Here is a 19259-nt window from a genome sequence, read left to right on the forward strand (position 1 = left end):
ACGAGAACAGCCCTTGTCCTCACGGAGACTGGGGGATGCCACCCCTGACCTGGGAAGGTGAGAGGGGCTTCCAGGGCAGGGATCCCCCCGACAAAACTTGCTCAAAGTGCCAGTGCTAGACAAGGAGGGAAGGCTTGGCTCCGCAGCAAAGTTCAAGGCAGAGCTCCGCCCCACCCCCATCACCTCCAGCCCTTCCTCCACCTTCTGCCAAAGGTCATCACTGAAAGCACCCTCAGAGCCTCTTTTAGAAAGCTACGGGTCTCTGCCCGGCGCAGTGGCTCACGCCTGTAATCCCAGCACTTTGGGAGGCCGAGGCGGGCGGATCACTTGCGGTCAGGAGTTCGAGACCAGCCTGGCCAACAAGGAGACATTCCGTCTGTACTAAAAGTACAAAATTTAGCCTGGCGGGATGAGATGAGCCGAGATCGTGCCACTGCACTCCAGCCTGGGCGACACAGTAAGACTCTCTTAGAAAAAAGAAAAAAAAAAAAAAAAGCTACTGGGCTCAGAAAATGCAGTTATGTAGGTAAGCAGGTGGCTGAAAGGCAGACCCACACTAACTCCTTTTTGGAATCCCTGAGGTGCACGCATAAACAGGGGCGGGAGGAGGGCAGGCTGGAGAGAGCCCAGGTGAGCTCCTGACCCCCACTGGGGGGGCCACATCTGGGTCTGATGGCTCAGCTACAAGTGATTTGAGAGGGGCCCTTTGCTGGAGGGAAGTGAGCCCAACCTCAGCTCGGTTACATCCCCAGAAAGCCCAAAAAGTTCTTTTTTTGTTTGTTTGTTTTCGTTCTTTAAGCCTGAGCCCATTTTTTAAGTTTTTAAGTGAATATTCAGTTTTGGTTTAAAGTTTTTAAATGAATACTAAGAGTTTTCGTTAAAGTTTTTTTATGCATACGAAGTTCTTTCTTTCGTTAAGCCTGGGTTGATTTTCAGCTTTTTAATGAATACCATTTTAATTATTTATTTTAAATGCTAAGGTTTTTTTTGTTGTTGTTGTTGCTGTTGTTTTGTTTGTTTGTTTTTTTGAGACGAAGTCTCATTCTGTCGCCCAGGCTAGAGTGCAGTGGTGCAATCTGGTCTCACTGCAACCTCTGCCTCCTGGGTTCAAGTGATTCTCCTGCCTCAGTCTCCCGAGCAGCTGGGATTGCAGGCATGCACCACCATGCCTGACTAATTTTTGTATTTTTAGTAGAGATGAGGTTTCACCATGTTGTCCAGGCTGGTCTCAAACTCCTGACCTCAAGTGATCCACCCACCTTGGCCTCCCAAAGTGCTGGGATTACAGGCGTGAGCCACCATGCCCAGCCTTAAATGCTAAGTTTTCATTTTAATAAATTTTTAATGAGTTGATTTTAAGTTTCTTGGGGCTTTTTTATGGGGGTCCGGGGGGACCAGGTCTTGCTGTGTGGTTCTGTCACCCAGGCTGGATGCAATGGCGTGATCATAGCTCACAGCAGCCTCAAACTACTGGGCTCAAGTGATCCTTGGCAGTGGCCGGAGTTCTGGGTACCTGGAGGTGGGCAGTGATAGAGGCATTTCCCAGGCAGGAGGTACCACTCAGGGGATAACTGACTCCTGGTAACTCTATGGCCTTCCCTGAACCATGAGTGACACTGGAGCAGTGAATGTATTACCTCTATCGCGCCGACCAAGAGCTGGTACTGATAGGCCATTATTGACGATCTGTCTAAGGGTAGATGTAAGAGGGGCCTGTGAAGCCACACTCCAAGGTCGAATTTTCTTGTTGTTGTTGTTTTGGGGTTGGTTATGGGTTTTTGTTCTTTGGGGGGTTTGGGGGGTTTTGTTGGTTTATTGATTTGTTTGCTTTTGAGACAGGGTCTTGCTCTGTCACCCAGACTGGAGTGCAGTGGCACAATCATGCCTCACTGCAACCTCAGTCTCCTGGGCTCAAGTGATCCTCCCACCTCAGCCTCCCAAGCAGCTGGGACTACAGGCATGCACTGCCATGCCTGGCTCATTTTTAAATTTTTTTTTAGAGATGGGGTCTCACTATGTTGCCCAGGCTAGTCTGGGACTCTGGGCCTCAAGAAGCCTCGGCCTCCCAAAGTGCTGGGATTACAGGTGTGAGCCACACCACAGTTGCCCTCTAAAGTCTAGTTTCATCTTGTGAAGAGTGAGGAGCCACTATGAGGCGACAAGTCAGGGTCCTTCCAGGCCCTTACAGGAAGCCCACCATGACTGTTCCCCGGGGGGTTCACTAGTATCTCTGAGCACATTGTGCCTCTAAGCCAGGCCCCCGGCTATGGAAGGCGACCACCCTCCCAGCCTCCCAGCCTATGGGGGCGATGCTTCTAGAGGTTGGAGGACTCATCGTGAGGGGCAGAACAGTCTGATTTTCCTGGAGGACGCCCCTCCATAGACAGGACAAGCCCCCAGCCACTGCCTCCTTCTTCCCAGCACTCAACACTGCTCCTCTGCCTCCTTTATCTTTCACTTCCTCCTCCTCCACCTTCTGCTGCTCACCAGAGTCCAACTCACATTTCTTCAAAAACTTAAAATGGGCTAGGTGCATGGTGGCATGCACCTAAAATCCCAGCACTTTGGGAGGCTGAAGCAGGAGGATCACTTGAGGCCAGGAGTTCGAGGCTGCAGTGAACTATGATCACACTGCTGCACTCCAGCCTTGTTGACAGAGATCCCATCTCTAAATAATAATAATAATAGGCCGGGTGTCATCCCAGCGCTTTGGGAGGCTGAGGAGGGCAGATCACCTGAGGTCAGGAATTCAAGACCAGCCTGGCCAACATGGTGAAACCCTGTCTCTACTAAAAATACAAAAATTAGCCAGGCCTGGTGGTGGGCACCTGTAATCCCAGCTACTCGGGAGGTTGAGGCAGGAGAATCACTTGCACCCGGGAGGTGGAGGTTGCAGTGAGTTGAGATCGCACCACTGCACTCCAGCCTGTGCGACAGACCATGACTCAGTCTCAAAAATTAATAATAAGAATAATAATAATAATAATAAAGTTTCTTTGATGTACAGATCCAAAATTTTCCAATCAGAAAATCTAGAAAGAAGCTATTTTAATTTTGGCATATGTATAAGTTTCATGGTTTCAGGGGTGTCCAAGGGAGAGAATACAGTCACAGGTTCTTAGTTTCTGTTTCTGGTTGGGCCAGTAAAGCCCCTTCCTCATCTCTCTTTTCCGCTTGTCACTAGAGGCAGAAACTAAAAATCATGGCTTCAGGCTGCTAAAAGCCTAAGACAAAACAGAACAACAACGGCCAAATAAGGCAGGTTGGACAAGCTTGGTAGGGTTTAGTATCATTTTTTATTGTTTATTCTCACAATGAGCAGGGCACATCCTCTGCTCATTGTGGGACCTGTGCAAGACCCAGATCAGGGCTACCTCCTCCAGGAAGCCTTCCAGGCTCTACAGGCTGTGTCAGGTACTATCTGCCACGCTCCCACAGCCCCTGGGGTTCTCACCATTGCAGTCCACAACACACAGTATTGGGGTCATTGGTTTACCCATCCCTCGCCCTCATCACGAGTTCCTCGGGGCAGAAACAAGAGTCATTCCTCCCTGTGTCCCCAGTGGTGCAAGCAAGGTGCCAGGAACAGTTAGTGGCACTGAGTCTGAGAAGCAGGCTGGCCTGTGTGAGTTGCCTTCTGCTCCAGCTGTGTCCTGGGTCGTGATGGGATCAGGCCTCTTATAAGGGGCCCTTTCACAAGCTTGCCACCCTCCCCCACCGGGTTGTGAGACCCTCTTCGGAGCCTCGGAGAAATCCCTCTCTTCCTGTCTCCCTGGGCTCAGCCATCACCCTCCCAGCCTGCCGGGAGGGGGCTCCCACAGGCACCTCCCCTCCCCATCCACCCCGGAGGAGGGAGATCAGATGCTGGGCTGGAGGCCCCTTGTCTGCACAGAGGCAGGATTTATCTCAGTTTGGGGAGGTCTGGGGCCCCCAAAGTCCTAGATCATCATTAGTTCCATCAAAGAGGCGGCTGTGATCTCAGAGACAAGATGCATGGTGTTCAAATTGGAAACAGCCTGGTGGGCCGAGGGGCAGCGCTGGGCGGGGAGAGGGTTCAGGCCACCCCTGGGGGAGCCCAGGACACTGGAGGCATCCCACAGACGGTCACAGGAAGAGGAGGAGGAGGAAGAGGGAAGAGAAAACATTCCACTCCGGCTCCAGGGAAGAGAGCTGCGCACAGATGGAGCGGAGCCAAGTCTGCGAGTCAAGGCGACCTCCCCATGGAGGCTGGAGAGAAAGTGTGGCCAACTGTACTCACCACTCATCCCATGAGGGTCCTACTGTGCCCCACCCCGCACCGCAAACCTTTGTGGGCCCTGTCTCACCACCCACAGCAATCCCTGGGAACTAGAAAGTGAAGGAATGCATTGCCTTTGCTTTACAAACGGGGAAACTGGGACGTGGGGTGGGGGGCAAATGGATGTGCCCTAGATCACCGGGGGTACCTGGCATGGCTGGGGTTCCAGCTCAGGTGCCTGGGCCTCTGGAACTTCACCCCGACTCTGGAAAGACATAGCAAAGAATTGTTTTTGTTTTTGTTTTTGTTTTAATAGAGTTTTGCTCTTGTTGCCCAGGCTGGAGTGCAATCTCACGATCTTGGCTCACTGCAACCTCCGCCTCCCGGATTCGAGCGATTCTCCTGCCTCAGCCTCCCAAGTAGCTGGGATTACAGTTGCCCACCACTATGCCTGGCTAATTTTTTTTTTTTTTTGTATATTTAATAGAGACGGGGTTTCACCATATTGGCCAGGTAGACCTCAGGTGATCTGCCCGCCTTGGCCTTCCAAAGTGCTGGGACTACAGGCGTGAACCACTGTGCTCCGCCAAGGGATGGTTGAGTGGGTACAGTTCTCTATCCTTGTCGCTCCCTGTTAGCGGCTGGCACCGAGACAGCAGTTCGATTTGAAACTTGAGGTTTAAAATAGAGCTGGAGAAACAAAACAGAAATTTCTCCTAAATATTGAGAAGTAGCCATACTAGCAGACAGAATGAGATTTAACTGGCACATTCAACTAAAGAAACAAACGTAAAAGATTTCTCCCACCCTGCTGCTCTATGTGGATGACTACCTCTGTCTAGACACTCTCCAAAGGATGTCCTCTAACCCCTGCCCACCCCACAGGCCTCCAGACAGCTGGCCCCTCTGGTCCCCCACCTGTGCTCCCCCCATGCTCCCCACAAGCCCCTCTCCAATGGATGGAGGGTAGTTGAAGCCGCTGTCTGCTGGTGCTGTGGGCCACTTGGGTGCAGTCCCTGCCCGGCTCTGCTCAAAAGAGAGAGGCTCTGACTTAGTGGGTGTGGTCTCCAGTCCCCAATGGGCAGAGGGAGCCTCTGTGAGGCTCCAAGAGGTAGCCAAGGCATTAAAATGCCTACAAGGCAGGCAGGGTGGTGATTCTTTAATGGACGATAGGACCAGAGAAGTGATCCGGTCAGGAAACGGTCCCTAGGAGCAGAGGAGAGAGAGGAGATAGGACTTCTGTTGGTCGGGCATGGCAGCTCATGCCTGTAATCCCAGGACTTTGAGAGGTGGAAGCAGGAGGATCACCTGAGGTCAGGAGTTCAAGACCAGTGTGGGCAACATAGCGAGATCCTGTATCTAAAAAAAAATATTTAAAAAAAAAAAGCCTTCTGTCTAAGAGTGTTTCAGAGACTCTGTTTATAATGGTGAAAAATGGGGAACAACCTAAGTTTCCAGCAATAGCTAAGTAATACCATGTGATGGACCAGTAAGTTGCCATTACAAGCAATGCTTGTGGACTTCTTTTATTAGCGTGGGAGAAGTGCTGTCAGCGCAATGCAAGATTAAATGAGATAATTTATGTAAAGGATTTATCACAGTTCCAGCTACAATATAAACACTCAAAAACTGTTAAATGTGGTGTGTGATAAAGGCAGGAATGAAAAAAATATGTATAGAGAGAGAATAATTCCAGATTTGTAAACAACAACAAACACGTTTTAAAAGGCAGGAGGGGCTGGGCACGGTGGCTCATGCCTGTAATCGCAGAGCTTTGGGAGGCCGAGGTGGGAGGATCGCTTGAGCCCCGGTTTTCAAGACCAGCCTGGGCAACATAGCAAGACCCCATCTCTACAAAAAATTTAAAAAATCAGCCAAGTGTGGTGCTGCATGCCTGTAGCCACAGCTACTCTGGAGGCTGAGGTGGGAGGATGGCTTGAGGCCAGGAGTTTGAGGCTGCAGTGAGTCATGATTGCACCACTGTACTCCAGCCTGGGTGATACAGCAAGACCCTGTCTCAAATAATAATAATATTAAAGGCAGAAGGAAATATTAGAAAATATTGCTGAGTTGTGGGATTATTGGAGATTTAGGGGCTCATACCTCTGTATTCTCCAATTTTTCTATGAGTGGATATATTCTATTAGTGGAAATTTTTTCCAGCTTTTTATTATGCAAATTTCCCAACATGCAGCACAGTTGAAATAATATTACAGTGAGCGAATATATACCTCTTCCTAGATTCCACACTAACATTTTATTATCTTTTATCTCATAAACATTCATCTACCTAACTTCTCTCTATCCAGTCATAAATCCATCTTAGTTTTTATAATGCCTTTTAAAGTAAACTGCAGACACCTTTCTGTAAATACTTCAACATGCATATCAGGAAAAGTAGGGGTTTTTTTGTTTTGAGACAGAGTCTTACCCTGTTGCCCAGGCTGGAGTGCAGTGGTTTGATCTCCACTCACCGCAACCTCTGCTTTCTGGATTCAAGTGATTCTGCTGCCTCAGCCTCCTGGGTAGCTGAGACTACAGGCGTGCACCACCATGCCCGACTAATTTTTGTGTTTTTTTAGTAGAGTTGGGGTTTCACCATGTTGTCCAGGCTGGTCTCGAACTCCTAAGCTCAAGTGATCCTCCCACCTTGGCCTCCCAAAGTGCTGGGATTACAGACATGAGCCACTGTGCCCAGACAAGGAAAGTAGTTTTTAATAGTTACCTAGAGGAGACAGGGTGTCCTCAGCCCTAAGAAAGCAGCCCCCGCTTCTCCATCATTCTTGCAACAAGCTAGTCTGGAGGGACTGCAGTGGGGTGGGGTGAGGCCCAGCCCTCCAGCCTTCCTCTGTGGGTGACCTAATCGGCCCTTGCAGTCCAGGGGTTTCTCCTTACCTGAGGCAGAGACAATGAGATGTAAATAAACCTCTCTTCTCTTCATCACCTGAGGGTGTGGTGAAGGTTACCTGAGATAAACCTGAATTCACCTTGGGCTTCCTAGAGGGGTAAGGTTGTCAGATGAAGCAAATAAAAATATAAAAATCAGCCAGAATTGGTGGCATGCACCTGTAGTCTAGGTTACTCAGGATGCAGAGATGAGAAGGATCACCTGAGCCCAGGAGTTCGCGACCGATGAGCTATGATTGTGCCACTGCACTCCAGCCTGTGCAACAGACCAAGACTGTCTCCAAAACAAAAAACAAAGAAACAAACAAACAAAAAAACTGCCGGGCGCCTGTAATCCCAGCACTTTGGCAGGCCGACGTGGGCAGATCACAAGGTCGGGAGATCAAGACCATCCTGGCTAATACGGTGAAACCCCATCTCTACTAAAAATACAAAAATTAGCCGGACGTGATGGCAGGCGCCTGTAGTCCCAGCTACTGGGGAGGCTGAGGCAGGAGAAGGGCGTGAACCCAGGAGGCGGAGCTTGCAGTGAGCCAACATTGCTCCACTGCACTCCAGCCTCGGTGGCAGAGCGAGACTCTGTCTCAAAAAAAAAGTTTCCTGTTATCTCAGTGTTATTTAACAAATAAAAATTAAATTAAAAAAAATGAAAAAATACATAATATAAAAAATACAGGACACCCAGCTAAATTTGATTTTCAGATTAACACTTTTTTTAGTGTTAGTATATCCCATGAAATATTTGGGATACACTTATACTAAAAAATGATGCAGTCTGTATTTTATCTGGCAACCCTATGCAAGATGGGAGAATCAAAGCCCCAGAAAGGAAAGCATGTCAGGAGTTAGGATATGGGTTGGGATTTTTTTTTTTTTTTTTTTTTTGTGATATGGAGTCTGGCTCTGTCACCCAGGCTGGAGTGCAGTGGCATGATCTCGACTCACTGCAATCTCCGCCTCCCAGGTTCATGCCATTCTCCTGCCTCAGCCTCCTGAGTAGCTGGGACTACACCCACCACCACGCCGGGCTGATTTTTTGTATTTTTAGTAGAGACGGGGTTTCACGGTGTTAGCCAGGATGGTCTCGATCTCCTGACCTCGTGATCCGCCCACATCAGCCTCCCAAAGTGCTGGGATTACAGGCGTGAGCCACCGCACCCGGCCAATAAAGCCTCACATTTGTACTGTACATTGTAGCCCACAAGGTGTTTTCAATTTGTTATCTCACTCAAGGCTCATTATCAGTACCCAGGAGAGTAGGATTTTATTCCCATTTTACAGTTGAAGAAACTGAGTCTCCTAGAAGCCCAGCTTCCAGCTTCCCCACCCAGCTGAAAAGGTGCAGGGTTGGTGCTCAACCGCGGCATCTGGCCTCCTGTGCAGGCTCTCCTGAGTCTGGTTACTGTCTCTGAGCTCTCAGTAGACTACACCTTTTTATCCTGAAACCCACAAGCGGGGTTCCAGGATGAGGCTTTCAAGCCTGCAGCTCCAGTGAGCTTAAACGATCTAGTTTAAATGGACGTTAAAACAATGCAGAGAGAGTCCACCATCTAATGTCACTCAGAGGGGTCATGCAGAGTCAGAGAGAGGCCCCTGTGGGGTCTGCCATCTCTTAAGTCCCTACTTTCCTATTTGCAGGGCACCTGTGTGCCTTGCAGGGCTACGTGCAGAGCCAAGAGGTAGGCACTCAGAGGTGACAGAGTTGAACCACCAGCTAAGACCAGTGATCCGGGCAGGGGCTAAGCTCTGTGTAGCTTTGGCGAAACTGAAGTTTTAGAGTCTTTCTTACATCAAGTAAGAAAGACCATTATCTGGTGGGGCACAGTAGCTCACACCTGTAATCCCAGCACTTTGGGAGGCCAAGGCTGGTGGATCACTGGAGGTCAGGAGTTTGAGACCAGCCTGTTCAACATAGTGAAACTCCGTCTCTACTAAAAATACATAAATTAGCCAGGCATGGTGGCGCATGCCTGTAATCCCGGCTACTCAGGGGGCTGAGGCAGGAGAATGGCTTGAATCCAGGAGGTGGAGGTTGCAGTGATCCGAAATCATGCCACTGCACTATAATCTAGGGGATAGAGCGAGACTCCATCTCAAAAAAAAAAAAAAAAAGACTATTATCCCATATATCTGCATGCATGTGGCCATTGCTTCATCTATTGGTTGCTTGGTTTGTTTGGAGACAGGGTCTCACCCTGTCACCCAGGCTGGAGTGCAGTGATGCAATCATAACTCACTGTAGCCTCTCACTCCTGGGCTCGACGATCCTCCCACCTCAGCCTCCCAAGTAGCTAGGAGTACAGGTGTGCGTCACCATGTCCAGCTAAGTTTTAGTTTCTATTTTTGTAGAGAACGGTTTTGCTATTTTGCCTAGGCTGGTGTCAAACTCCCGGCCTCAAGTGATCCTCCCGCCTCAGCCTCTCAAAATGCTGGGATTACAGGTGTGAGCCACTGCACCCAGCCAGTTCAATGCATTTAAGCAATGATTTTAAAACGTACTTTCTTTTGCTATCGTTATTCACTGAAAAATGCGCATTGAAATGTAGTAATGCAGTAAACAAATCTTTCTAGGTTGAATATTGTTGCATGCTGTTCTGACAAAGGAGGGGAAAATTCCCTGTCTGAATTTCCATGGTCCCTCCTCCTACACCCATACACATCCTGCACCGCAACAGACTTTTTCTTTCCCAAAAGGAAGGTTCTTATTGTTGTTTTGTTTTCACTTTGAACTCCTGAGATTCGTTTCTGGCAAGGTTCCTTTCCTCTCTCTCTACCAAACAGTTTTGAAATAGTCATCATTTCTCTGAGATGATAAACAGTGAGAGATTGCTTTTACTTTTGAAGGCAATGAAAACGCATCTATGGTTTCACTTTGAAACACATCAGGAAAAACACTCCTATCACATTTAGCACGTGTAAAGGAATTCTCCATTCATGGGCCACCTGTGTGTCTGACGACTGTTTAATACTGCTTCCCAAGTTTCAGTAATCGCTGGAAGCCACTTAATCACATCCAGCCTCGCGATGTGCGACCCGGTGTGTTTTCTGCAAAGTTCCCAGCGTCCTGCAGGTCTCTCCACCACTCCCGTTACATGTGTTTTGGGTAATCGCCAATCTTTTCACAGATGAATGCCAGAATGTGGAACAAAGGCTTGAATGCAACAAAAGCACGCCGCGGTTTTTTAATTTTTCTACAAAAGCATCAGCATCACAAATTGCAATGGACAATGCTCCCCAATGTGCCTGCACAGACCCCTTATTCCTCCTTGTACCATACTGCGGTGCAGCCAGCATTCCCCACAGATGTGTCCACCCTTCTGTTGCAAATTCGGCCACCCATGTGACAAATTCCATCTGATTAGCAGATAATAATTTGCTACTGACCGTTCCATTAGGAAATCAGTATCTTCGCCTCACCCAAACTGCAGTGATTTCAGATGTGCTTTACTTCTTTTGTATTTTCAGAATTTTTACAGAGATTTTCTTTTTCAAAGCAGAAACTCCTGTGCTATGTGAATGAGTCTATATATATATACACACACACACAACTTTATATATATAGGCAACTTATATATGTCTTTTTTTTTGAGATGGAGTCTCCCTCTGTCACCCAATCTGGAGTGTAGTGGTTCAATCTCGACTCACTGCAACCTCTGCCTCCTGGGTTCAAGCGATTCTCCTGCCTCAACCTCCTGTGTAGCTGGGATTACAGGCACCTGCCACCGTGTCCAGCTAATTTTTGTATTTTTATTAGTGATGGGGTCTCACCAGGTTGGCCAGGCTGGTCTCAAACTCTTGACTTCAAGTGATCCACCCACCTTGGCCTCCCAAAGTGCTGGAATTATAGGCGTGAGCCACCATACCCCGTCTATATATGTCTCCTTTTTTAGAGAGAGATGGGGTCTTGCAACGTTACCCAGGCTGGTCTTAAATTCTTGGGCTCAAGCAATCCTCCCACCTGTGCCTCCCAAAGTGCTGGGATTACAGGCATGAACCACTGCCCCTGGCCTCAACTTACATATGTCTTTATGACCATATATATGAGTTAGTCTTAGTCATCTTTTCAATACCAGCAAAATCAAAGAGTCTCTATAAATTGAGATAGTGATTCAGATTTTTCTTACCTAAACTACAGTAGTTCTTTCACTTCCCAGAGATGGCCTTTACATGTTATCAGGAGACATTGATTTCATCTGCCATGCCCTGTAATGTTTCAACTTTTATTTTTCTGGTGATTTCATTTTGAATTTGCTGGCTTCTACCGGCATCGACAGATTCACACATTAGAATCACTGTCTTTTATGGCCTCCCGAAACTCCCTCCAAATTGGCTTTATTCAGGGAAGGAATATTCTTGTCATGACTCCTTAACGATAAACACTGTTTTGCAAGAAATAAAGTATGTTTGACTTTGAATTTCAGGTATGTTCTTGTTTCCTCAAGCTGTTATGAGTGAGCAGATAATAATTTGTTAGTGACAGTTTCACTAGGAAATCAATATCCTCTCCCAATTGCAAATGATTTCAGATGCATTTCACTTCTTTTGTATTTTCAGAATTTTTACAGAGATTTTCTTTTTCAAAGAAGAAACTCCTTGTACTCTGCAAATGAGTCTGCTCTGCAAAACATTGACAGAAACAATGAGGAGAGTTTGTGTGTGTGTGTGTGTGTGTGTGTGTGTGTGTGTGTGTGTGTGTGTGTGTTTGTTTTGTTTTGTTTTGTTTGAGACAAGGTCTCGCTCTGTCACCCAGGCTGGAGTACAGCGGCATGATCTCAGCTCAGTGCAACCTCCCCTCCCGGGTTCAAGCAATTCTCGTGCCTCAGCCTCCCAAGTAGCTGGAGCTACAAGCGTATGCCACCGCGCCTGGGTAATTTTTGTATTTTTAACAGAGATGAGGTTTCACTATGTCGGCCAGGCTGCTCTCGAACTCCTGGCCTCAAGTGATCTGCCTGCCTTGGCCTCCCAAAGTGCTGGGATTACAGGTGTGAGCCACCACGCCTGGCCAGGGAAGGTGTTTTTTTTTTTGTTTTTTTTTTTGTTTTTTTACCCCATTTCCTACCCTGCAAATCTGACTCCAAGAGTTTTCATCACTTCCAACTTTGCCTTAAACTCCTCACATATTAAAAATGCATTTTAAGACTGGGTAACATAGCGAGACCACATCTCTACTAAAAATTTAAAAAATTAGCCAGGCATGGGGGTGTGTGCCTGTGGTCCTACCTACTCAGGAGACTGAGGTGGGAAGATGGCTTGAGTCCAGGAGTTCAAGGCTACAGTGAGCTATGATCACATCACTGCACTCTGGACGATGGAGCAAGATGCTGTCTCAAAAAACTTAAAATTAAAATTTAAAATAAAGTAGAAATAAATTTTAGCTTATCTATCACAAATGTCAAACTATGTGTGGCATCCTGGCATGAAACCCTATAATTTTCTGTATCTATATTGGCATCATTTATATACAGATTAATTATTGGTGATAAAGGCTTACTTGAAACATCGAGTCCCACCATTTGACAACATGACTCAAGAATGAAAAACAGATCGGGTACGGTGGCTCACATCTGTAATCCCAGCATTTTGGGAGGCTGAGGCAGGAGGATGACTCGAGCCCAAGAATTTGAGACCAGCCTGGGCAGCATAGTTAGACCCTCGTCTACAGAAAAATTTCAAAAATTGCCGGGCACAGTGGCTCACGCCTGTAATCCCAGCACTTTGGGAGGCCAAGGCGGGCAGATCACCAGATGTCAGGAGTTTGAGACTATCCTGGCCAACATGGCAAAACCGCATCTCTACTAAAAATACAAAATTTAGCTGGGCCCAGTGGTGGGTGCCTGTAATCCCAGCTACTTGGGAGGCTGAAGTAGGAGAATCACTTGAACCAGGAGGTGGAGGCTGCAGTGAGCCAAGATCACACCATTGTACTCCAGTCCGGAGAACAAGAACAAAACTCCGTCTTACGAAAAAAATAAAAAAATAAAAAATTAGGTAGGTGTGGTAGCATGGACCTGTAGCCCCAGCCACTTGGGAGGCTGAGCTGGGAGGATCACTTGAACTTGGGAGGTCGAAGGTGCAGTGTGCGATGACCGCGACATGGCACTCCAGCCTGGGTGACAGAGTGAGACCCTGTCTCAAAAACAAAACAAAACAGAAAAACCATTGCTGGCATTCCTAAGAATGGGGTCAATACCTTCAGAATCGAACTGCCCTGGACTCAAAACGCTCCCACGTTTCCACTTATCCACAGGCTTTTTAGACTGACTGAGCCAAACTCTTAGACATATGAACACAGACTTTGATTTTCACATCTTTTTTCCAATAATTGCACTTTCCAAGAGAGAAACCATAGCTGACCATGATCAATGTATCCAATAACTGAAGGAGAGTAAGACGTTTGTCTTCCCAGCAATACAAAGGTACGTACTTGTCAATGTGAATGAGGGGTTTACTTCAGTCAGCAGACACAATATTTGCCAACTGAGGATGCTAAATTGATGGATCCCATGGTGTTGGCTTTCATTTTTCTTTTGGAAGCGTCTTTTAAATTTTTCTTTTATAGAGATGGAGTCTCACTATGTTGCTCAGGTTGGTCTCGAACTCCTGGACTCAAGCAATCCACCCAATGTGGCCTCCCAAAGTGCTGGGATTACAGGCATGAGTCACCGTGCCCAGCCAGCTTTCATTTTCTATCTTGATGAGGAGATAACTATTTTTTTTTTTTTTTTTTTTTTTTTTGAGACGGAGTCTCACTCCGTCGCCCAGGCTGGAGTGCAGTGGCGCGATCTCGGCTCACTGCAAGCTCCGCCTCCCGGGTTCACGCCATTCTCCTGCCTCAGCCTCCCGAGTAGCTGGGACTACAGGCGCCCACAACCGCGCCCGGCTAATTTTTTGTATTTTTAGTAGAGACGGGGTTTCACCGTGGTCTCGATCTCCTGACCTTGTGATCCGCCCGCCTCGGCCTCCCAAAGTGCTGGGATTACAGGCGTGAGCCACCGCGCCCGGCGAGATAACTATTTTTTAATATTACTATTATTTTATACTACTACAGGAGAAAGAGAAAAATGGGCTAGGTGTGGTGGCTCACACCTGTAATCCCAGCACCTTGGGAGGCCGAAGCAGAAATATTACTTGAGGGCAGGAGTTTGAGACCAGCCTAGGCAACACAGCAAGACTCCATCTCTACAGAAAGAAAAAAAATTTTAATTAAATTGTTTTAAAAAGAGCTGGGCCCAGTGGCTCACGCCTGTAACTCTAGCACTTTGGGAGGCCGAGGCAGGTGGATCACCTGAGGTCAGGAGTTTGAGACCAGCCTGGCCAACATGGCGAAACCCCGTCTCTACTAAAATTACAAAACTTAGCTGGGCGTGGTGGCGGGCGCCTGTAATCTCAGCTACTCGGGAGGCTGAGGCAGGAGAATTGCTTGAACCCGGGAGGCAGAGGTTGTTGTGAGCCGAAATCGCACCACTGCACTCCAGCCTGGGGGATAGAGTGAGACTCTGTCTCTAAAATGAAATGAAATAAAATAAAGTAAAATAAAATAAAATAAAAAATTGTTTTAAAAAGAGAAGGATGAGTTGTGTTTCATGCATATGTAGCTAATTCCAAGTTGTCTGACTTCTCTCTCATGTTTTTGACATTAAAGCAGTTTTTCTTCTCTGCCTTTTTGGGAAATCAGGGTCACTCCTAGGATGTTCCATTCACCCTCTTACTCCTTGGACTTTTGAGGAACATTTCCATGCCAGGGACACAGTTAAGCCCTGGGCACACAGATGAACAATCCATTTCCTGGCCTGGAAAGCTCATAACTCCAAAGGTAAGACAGCTGTTGACAATTCTAAACCGTTTTTATTTACAACACTTCTAACACCAAACATGTGAGGTTTTCTTCCCCACATCAACCAGTTCTCCAACTTTCCGGACACCAACTGGGTGTCCTCCAATTCAGTTCAATCCTTCTTTATTTTTATTTATTTATTTATTTATTTATTTTTGGACAGCGGCCCAGGCTGGAGTGCAGTGGTGCAATCACAGCTCAGTGTAGCCTTGACCTCCCAGACCCAAACAATCCTCCTGCCTCAGCCTTCCAAGTAACTGGGACTACCGCACCACCATACTTGGCTAATTTTTTAAAAATTCTATTTGTAGAGACGGAATGTTCTTATGTTACCCAGGCTGGTCTTGAACTCCTGGGCTCAAGTGATCCTCCCACCTCAGCCTCTCAAAGTGCTGGGATTATAGGCATGAGCCATAGCACCCGGCCAATTCAATTCAATTCTTTTTTTTCTTTTTTTGAGATGGCGTTTCTCTCTGTTGCCCAGCTGGAGTGCGATGGCACGATCTCGGCTCACTGCAACCTCCACCTCTGGGGTTCAAGCGATTCTCCTGCCTCAGCCTCCCGGGTAGCTGGGACTACAGGCGCGTGCCACCACACCCGGCTAATTTTTGTATTTTTAGTAGAGATGAGGTTTCACCATGTTGGCCAGGCTGGTCTCAAACTCCTGACCTCAGGTGATCCATCCACCTCAGCCTCCCAAAGTGCTGGGATTACAGGCATGAACCACCATGCCCAGCAATTCAATTCAATTGTGACACTAACTGCCAGGAGTTAGGGCAGATCCCACAGGATAAGGACTCAGTCCCACAAGACTGCTCCCCACTTCAGATGTCAATCACATGTATAGAGTGCACAGAGGACCCACTTTTTTTTTGAGATAGGGTCTGCTCTATCACCCAGGCTGCAGTGCAATGGCATACACGATCATAGCTCACTGCAGCTTCAATCTCCTGGACTCAAGCAGTCCTCCCGCCTCAGCCTTTCAAGCAGCTGAGACCACAGGTGCGTGCCACCATGCTTGGCTAATTTTTGTTTTTTATTTTGCAGAGACAGAGCCTCATTATGTTGCCTAGGCTGGTCTCAAACTCCTGGACTCAAGCGATCCTCCTGCTTTGGCCTCCCAAAGTGCTGGGATTACAGGCGTGAGCCATGGCACCCAGCCCCATATTCGCATTTTTGTGCAACTTGGCTATAAAGTTGTGGATTCCCACAACCCCCTCCTCAGATTCAATAATTTTCCAGAATGGCTCACGGAACTCAAGGAAACACTTTCCTTACTATTACCAGTTCATCTTCAAGGATATTATAAAGGATACAGATGAAGACACAGAAGAGATTACACAGGGCGAGGTATGGGGGTGGGGGATTCGTGGCGTGATCCGCCCGCCTCAGCCTCCCAAAGTGCTGGGATTACAGGCGTGAGCCACCGCGCCCGGCCTCTCCCCACATGTTGATGTGTTCACCAGCCTGGAAGCCCCCTCAACCCAGTCATTTAAGTGGTTTATGAAGGTTTCATTTCATAGGCATGATTGATTAAATCATTAGCCATTGGTGATTAATTCACTCTCCAGTCTCTCTCCCCTCCCTGCAGGTCCAAGTTGGGGCTGAAAGTTCCCACCTTCTAGCCAGGTGGCTGGTTTTTCTGGCATCCACCCCCATCCTGAAACTGTCCAGTGGCCCAGAAAGTGTCACCTCATTAGCATAAGCTCAGATTTGCTGGAAAGGAGTTTGTGATGAATAATAACAGACACTCTTGGGCTGGGCACGGTGGCTCACGCCTGTAATCCCAGCACTTTGAGAGGCTGAGGCGGGCGGATCGCCTGAGGTCGGGGGTTTGAGACCAGCCTGGCCAACATGGTGAAATCCAGTCTCTACCGAAAACACAAAAATTAGCTGGGTGTGGTGGTGCACACCTGTGATCCCAGCTACTTGGGAGGCTGAGGCAGGAGAATCACTTGAACCTAGGAGGCAGAGGTTGCAGTGAGTCAACAGAGTGCCACTGCACTCCAGCCTGGGTGACAGAGTGAGACTCCATCTCAAAAAAATACATATAAAGGCCGGGCGCGGAGGCTCAAGCCTGTAATCCCAGCACTTTGGGAGGCCGAGGCGGGTGGATCACGAGGTCAGGAGATCGAGACTATCCTGGCTAACATGGTGAAACCCCGTCTCTACTAAAAATACAAAAAACTAGCCGGGCGTGGTGGCGGGCGCCTGTAGTCTCAGCTACTTGGGAGGCTGAGGCGGGAGAATGGCGTGAACCCGGGAGGCGGAGCTTGCAGTGAGCCGAGATCACGCCACTGCACTCCAGCCTGGGAGACACAGCGAGACTCCGTCTCAAAAAAAAAAACAAAAAAAAACCATATAAAAATAAAAAAAAAGACAATCCTAGCACTCAGGAAATTCCAAGGGTTTTGGAGGCCTGTGCCTAGAAGCAGAGACAAAGGCCAAATATAGATCGATTTCTTACTGTATCACGAAGTCACAGTGGGATAACTGCAGGAGACCGGTGGTCACTTCTTCCTGGTGGGGTGAGGAGGAAGGAGCAAAAGTTTCATAGACGTGACTGGAGGCCAGGCAGGGTGGTTCAGGCCTGTAATCCCAGCACTTTGGGAGGCTGAAGTAGGAGGATTGCTTGAGTTCAGGAGTTCAAGACCAGCCTTGGCAGCATAGCAAGACCCCCATCTCCGCAAAAAAATTAGCCAGACATTATGGTGCACACTTGTAGTCCCAGCCACCCGGAGGATGAGGTGGGAGGATAGCTTGAGCTTCAGAGGTTGAGGCTGCAGTGAGCTGATTGCATCACTGCACTCCAGACTTGGTGGAAGAGTGAGAACCTGTCTCAAAAAAAAAAAAAAAAAAAAAAAAAAAAGACCAGGTACAGTGGCTCATGCCTGTAATCCCAGCATTTTGGGAGGCCAAGGCGGTTGGATCACCTGAGGTCAGGAGTTCAAGACCAGCCTGACCAACATGGTGAAACCCCGTCTCTACTAAAAATACCACAAATTAGTAAGGCATGGTGGCACGTGCCTGTAATCCCAACTATTTGGGAGGCTGAGGCAGGAGAATTGCTTGAACCCAGGAGGCGGAGGTTGCAGTGAGCCGAGATCGCGCCACTGCACTCCAGCCTGGACAACAGAAACTCTGTCTCAAAAAAAGAAAAGAAAAGAAAAGAAGAAATGACTAGCAGTGGCAGGAGCAGGGGATGACCTGTGGCCACCCATAAACCCAACCAACACCCAAACTACCACCTCCAAAATCATACAACCACAACGGAAAGGACATGAAAATTCCGTTTCAGGCCGGGCGCGGTGGCTCAAGCCTGTAATCCTAGCACTTTGGGAGGCTGAGACGGGCAGATCACGAGGTCAGGAGATCGAGACCATCCTGGCTAACACGGTGAAACTCCGTCTCTACTAAAAAATACAAAAAACTAGCCAGGCGAGGTGGTGGGCGCCTGTAGTCCCAGCTACTCGGGAGGCTGAGGCAGGAGAATGGCGTAAATCCCGGAGGCGGAGCTTGCAGTGAGCTGAGATCCGGCCACTGCACTCCAGTCTGGGCGACAGAGCGAGACTCCATCTCAAAAAAAAAAAAAAAAAGAAAATTCCGTTTCAAGACAAGTTCCCAGTTTCTCTACCTAATCTGATTTCAACACTCAACCCTCTCCCAAATAGAAATTGGAGGTAGGGGGGTGCTTTCTCAGGCCATTTGCCCACCTTTGGGGAGAGATAGTCTCCTCCTCTGGCACTAAGAGGATGCTGGTGTTAGCTAGTGCCATCCTTCACATCCAGAAAGGACTCTCTGCTCCCGACCCCCAAAAGCAGACCTTGTTCCACCTTGGAAGGGGCTAATATGACAAACACCAGTACCTGGCCCAGGATCAGACACATTGCCACAGAATCTCTAGGCATGGGACCTAGGTATCTGCATGCATTAAAAAAAATTTTTTTTTTTTTTATGAAAGAGATATGGAGTCTCACTCTGTTGCCCAGGCTGGGGTGCAGATTATAGCTTACTGCAGCCTTGATCTCTCAGGCTCAACTGATCCTCCTGCTTCAGCCTCTGGAGTAGCTGGGACGACAGGTGTGCACCATTACACCTGGCTAATTTTTAAAAATTTTTGTCAGCTGGGTGTGGTGGCTCAAACCTGTAATCCCAGCACTTTGGGAGGCCGATGCGGGCAGATCACCTGCAGTCGGGAGTTCGAGGCCAGTCTGACCAACATGAAGAAACCTATCTCTACTAAAAATAAAAAATTAGCTGGGTGTGGTGGTGCATGCCTGT

The sequence above is a fragment of the Macaca fascicularis genome, chromosome 3, assembly GCF_037993035.2.
Source record: "Macaca fascicularis isolate 582-1 chromosome 3, T2T-MFA8v1.1".
NCBI classification, from domain to species: Eukaryota; Metazoa; Chordata; class Mammalia; order Primates; family Cercopithecidae; genus Macaca; species Macaca fascicularis.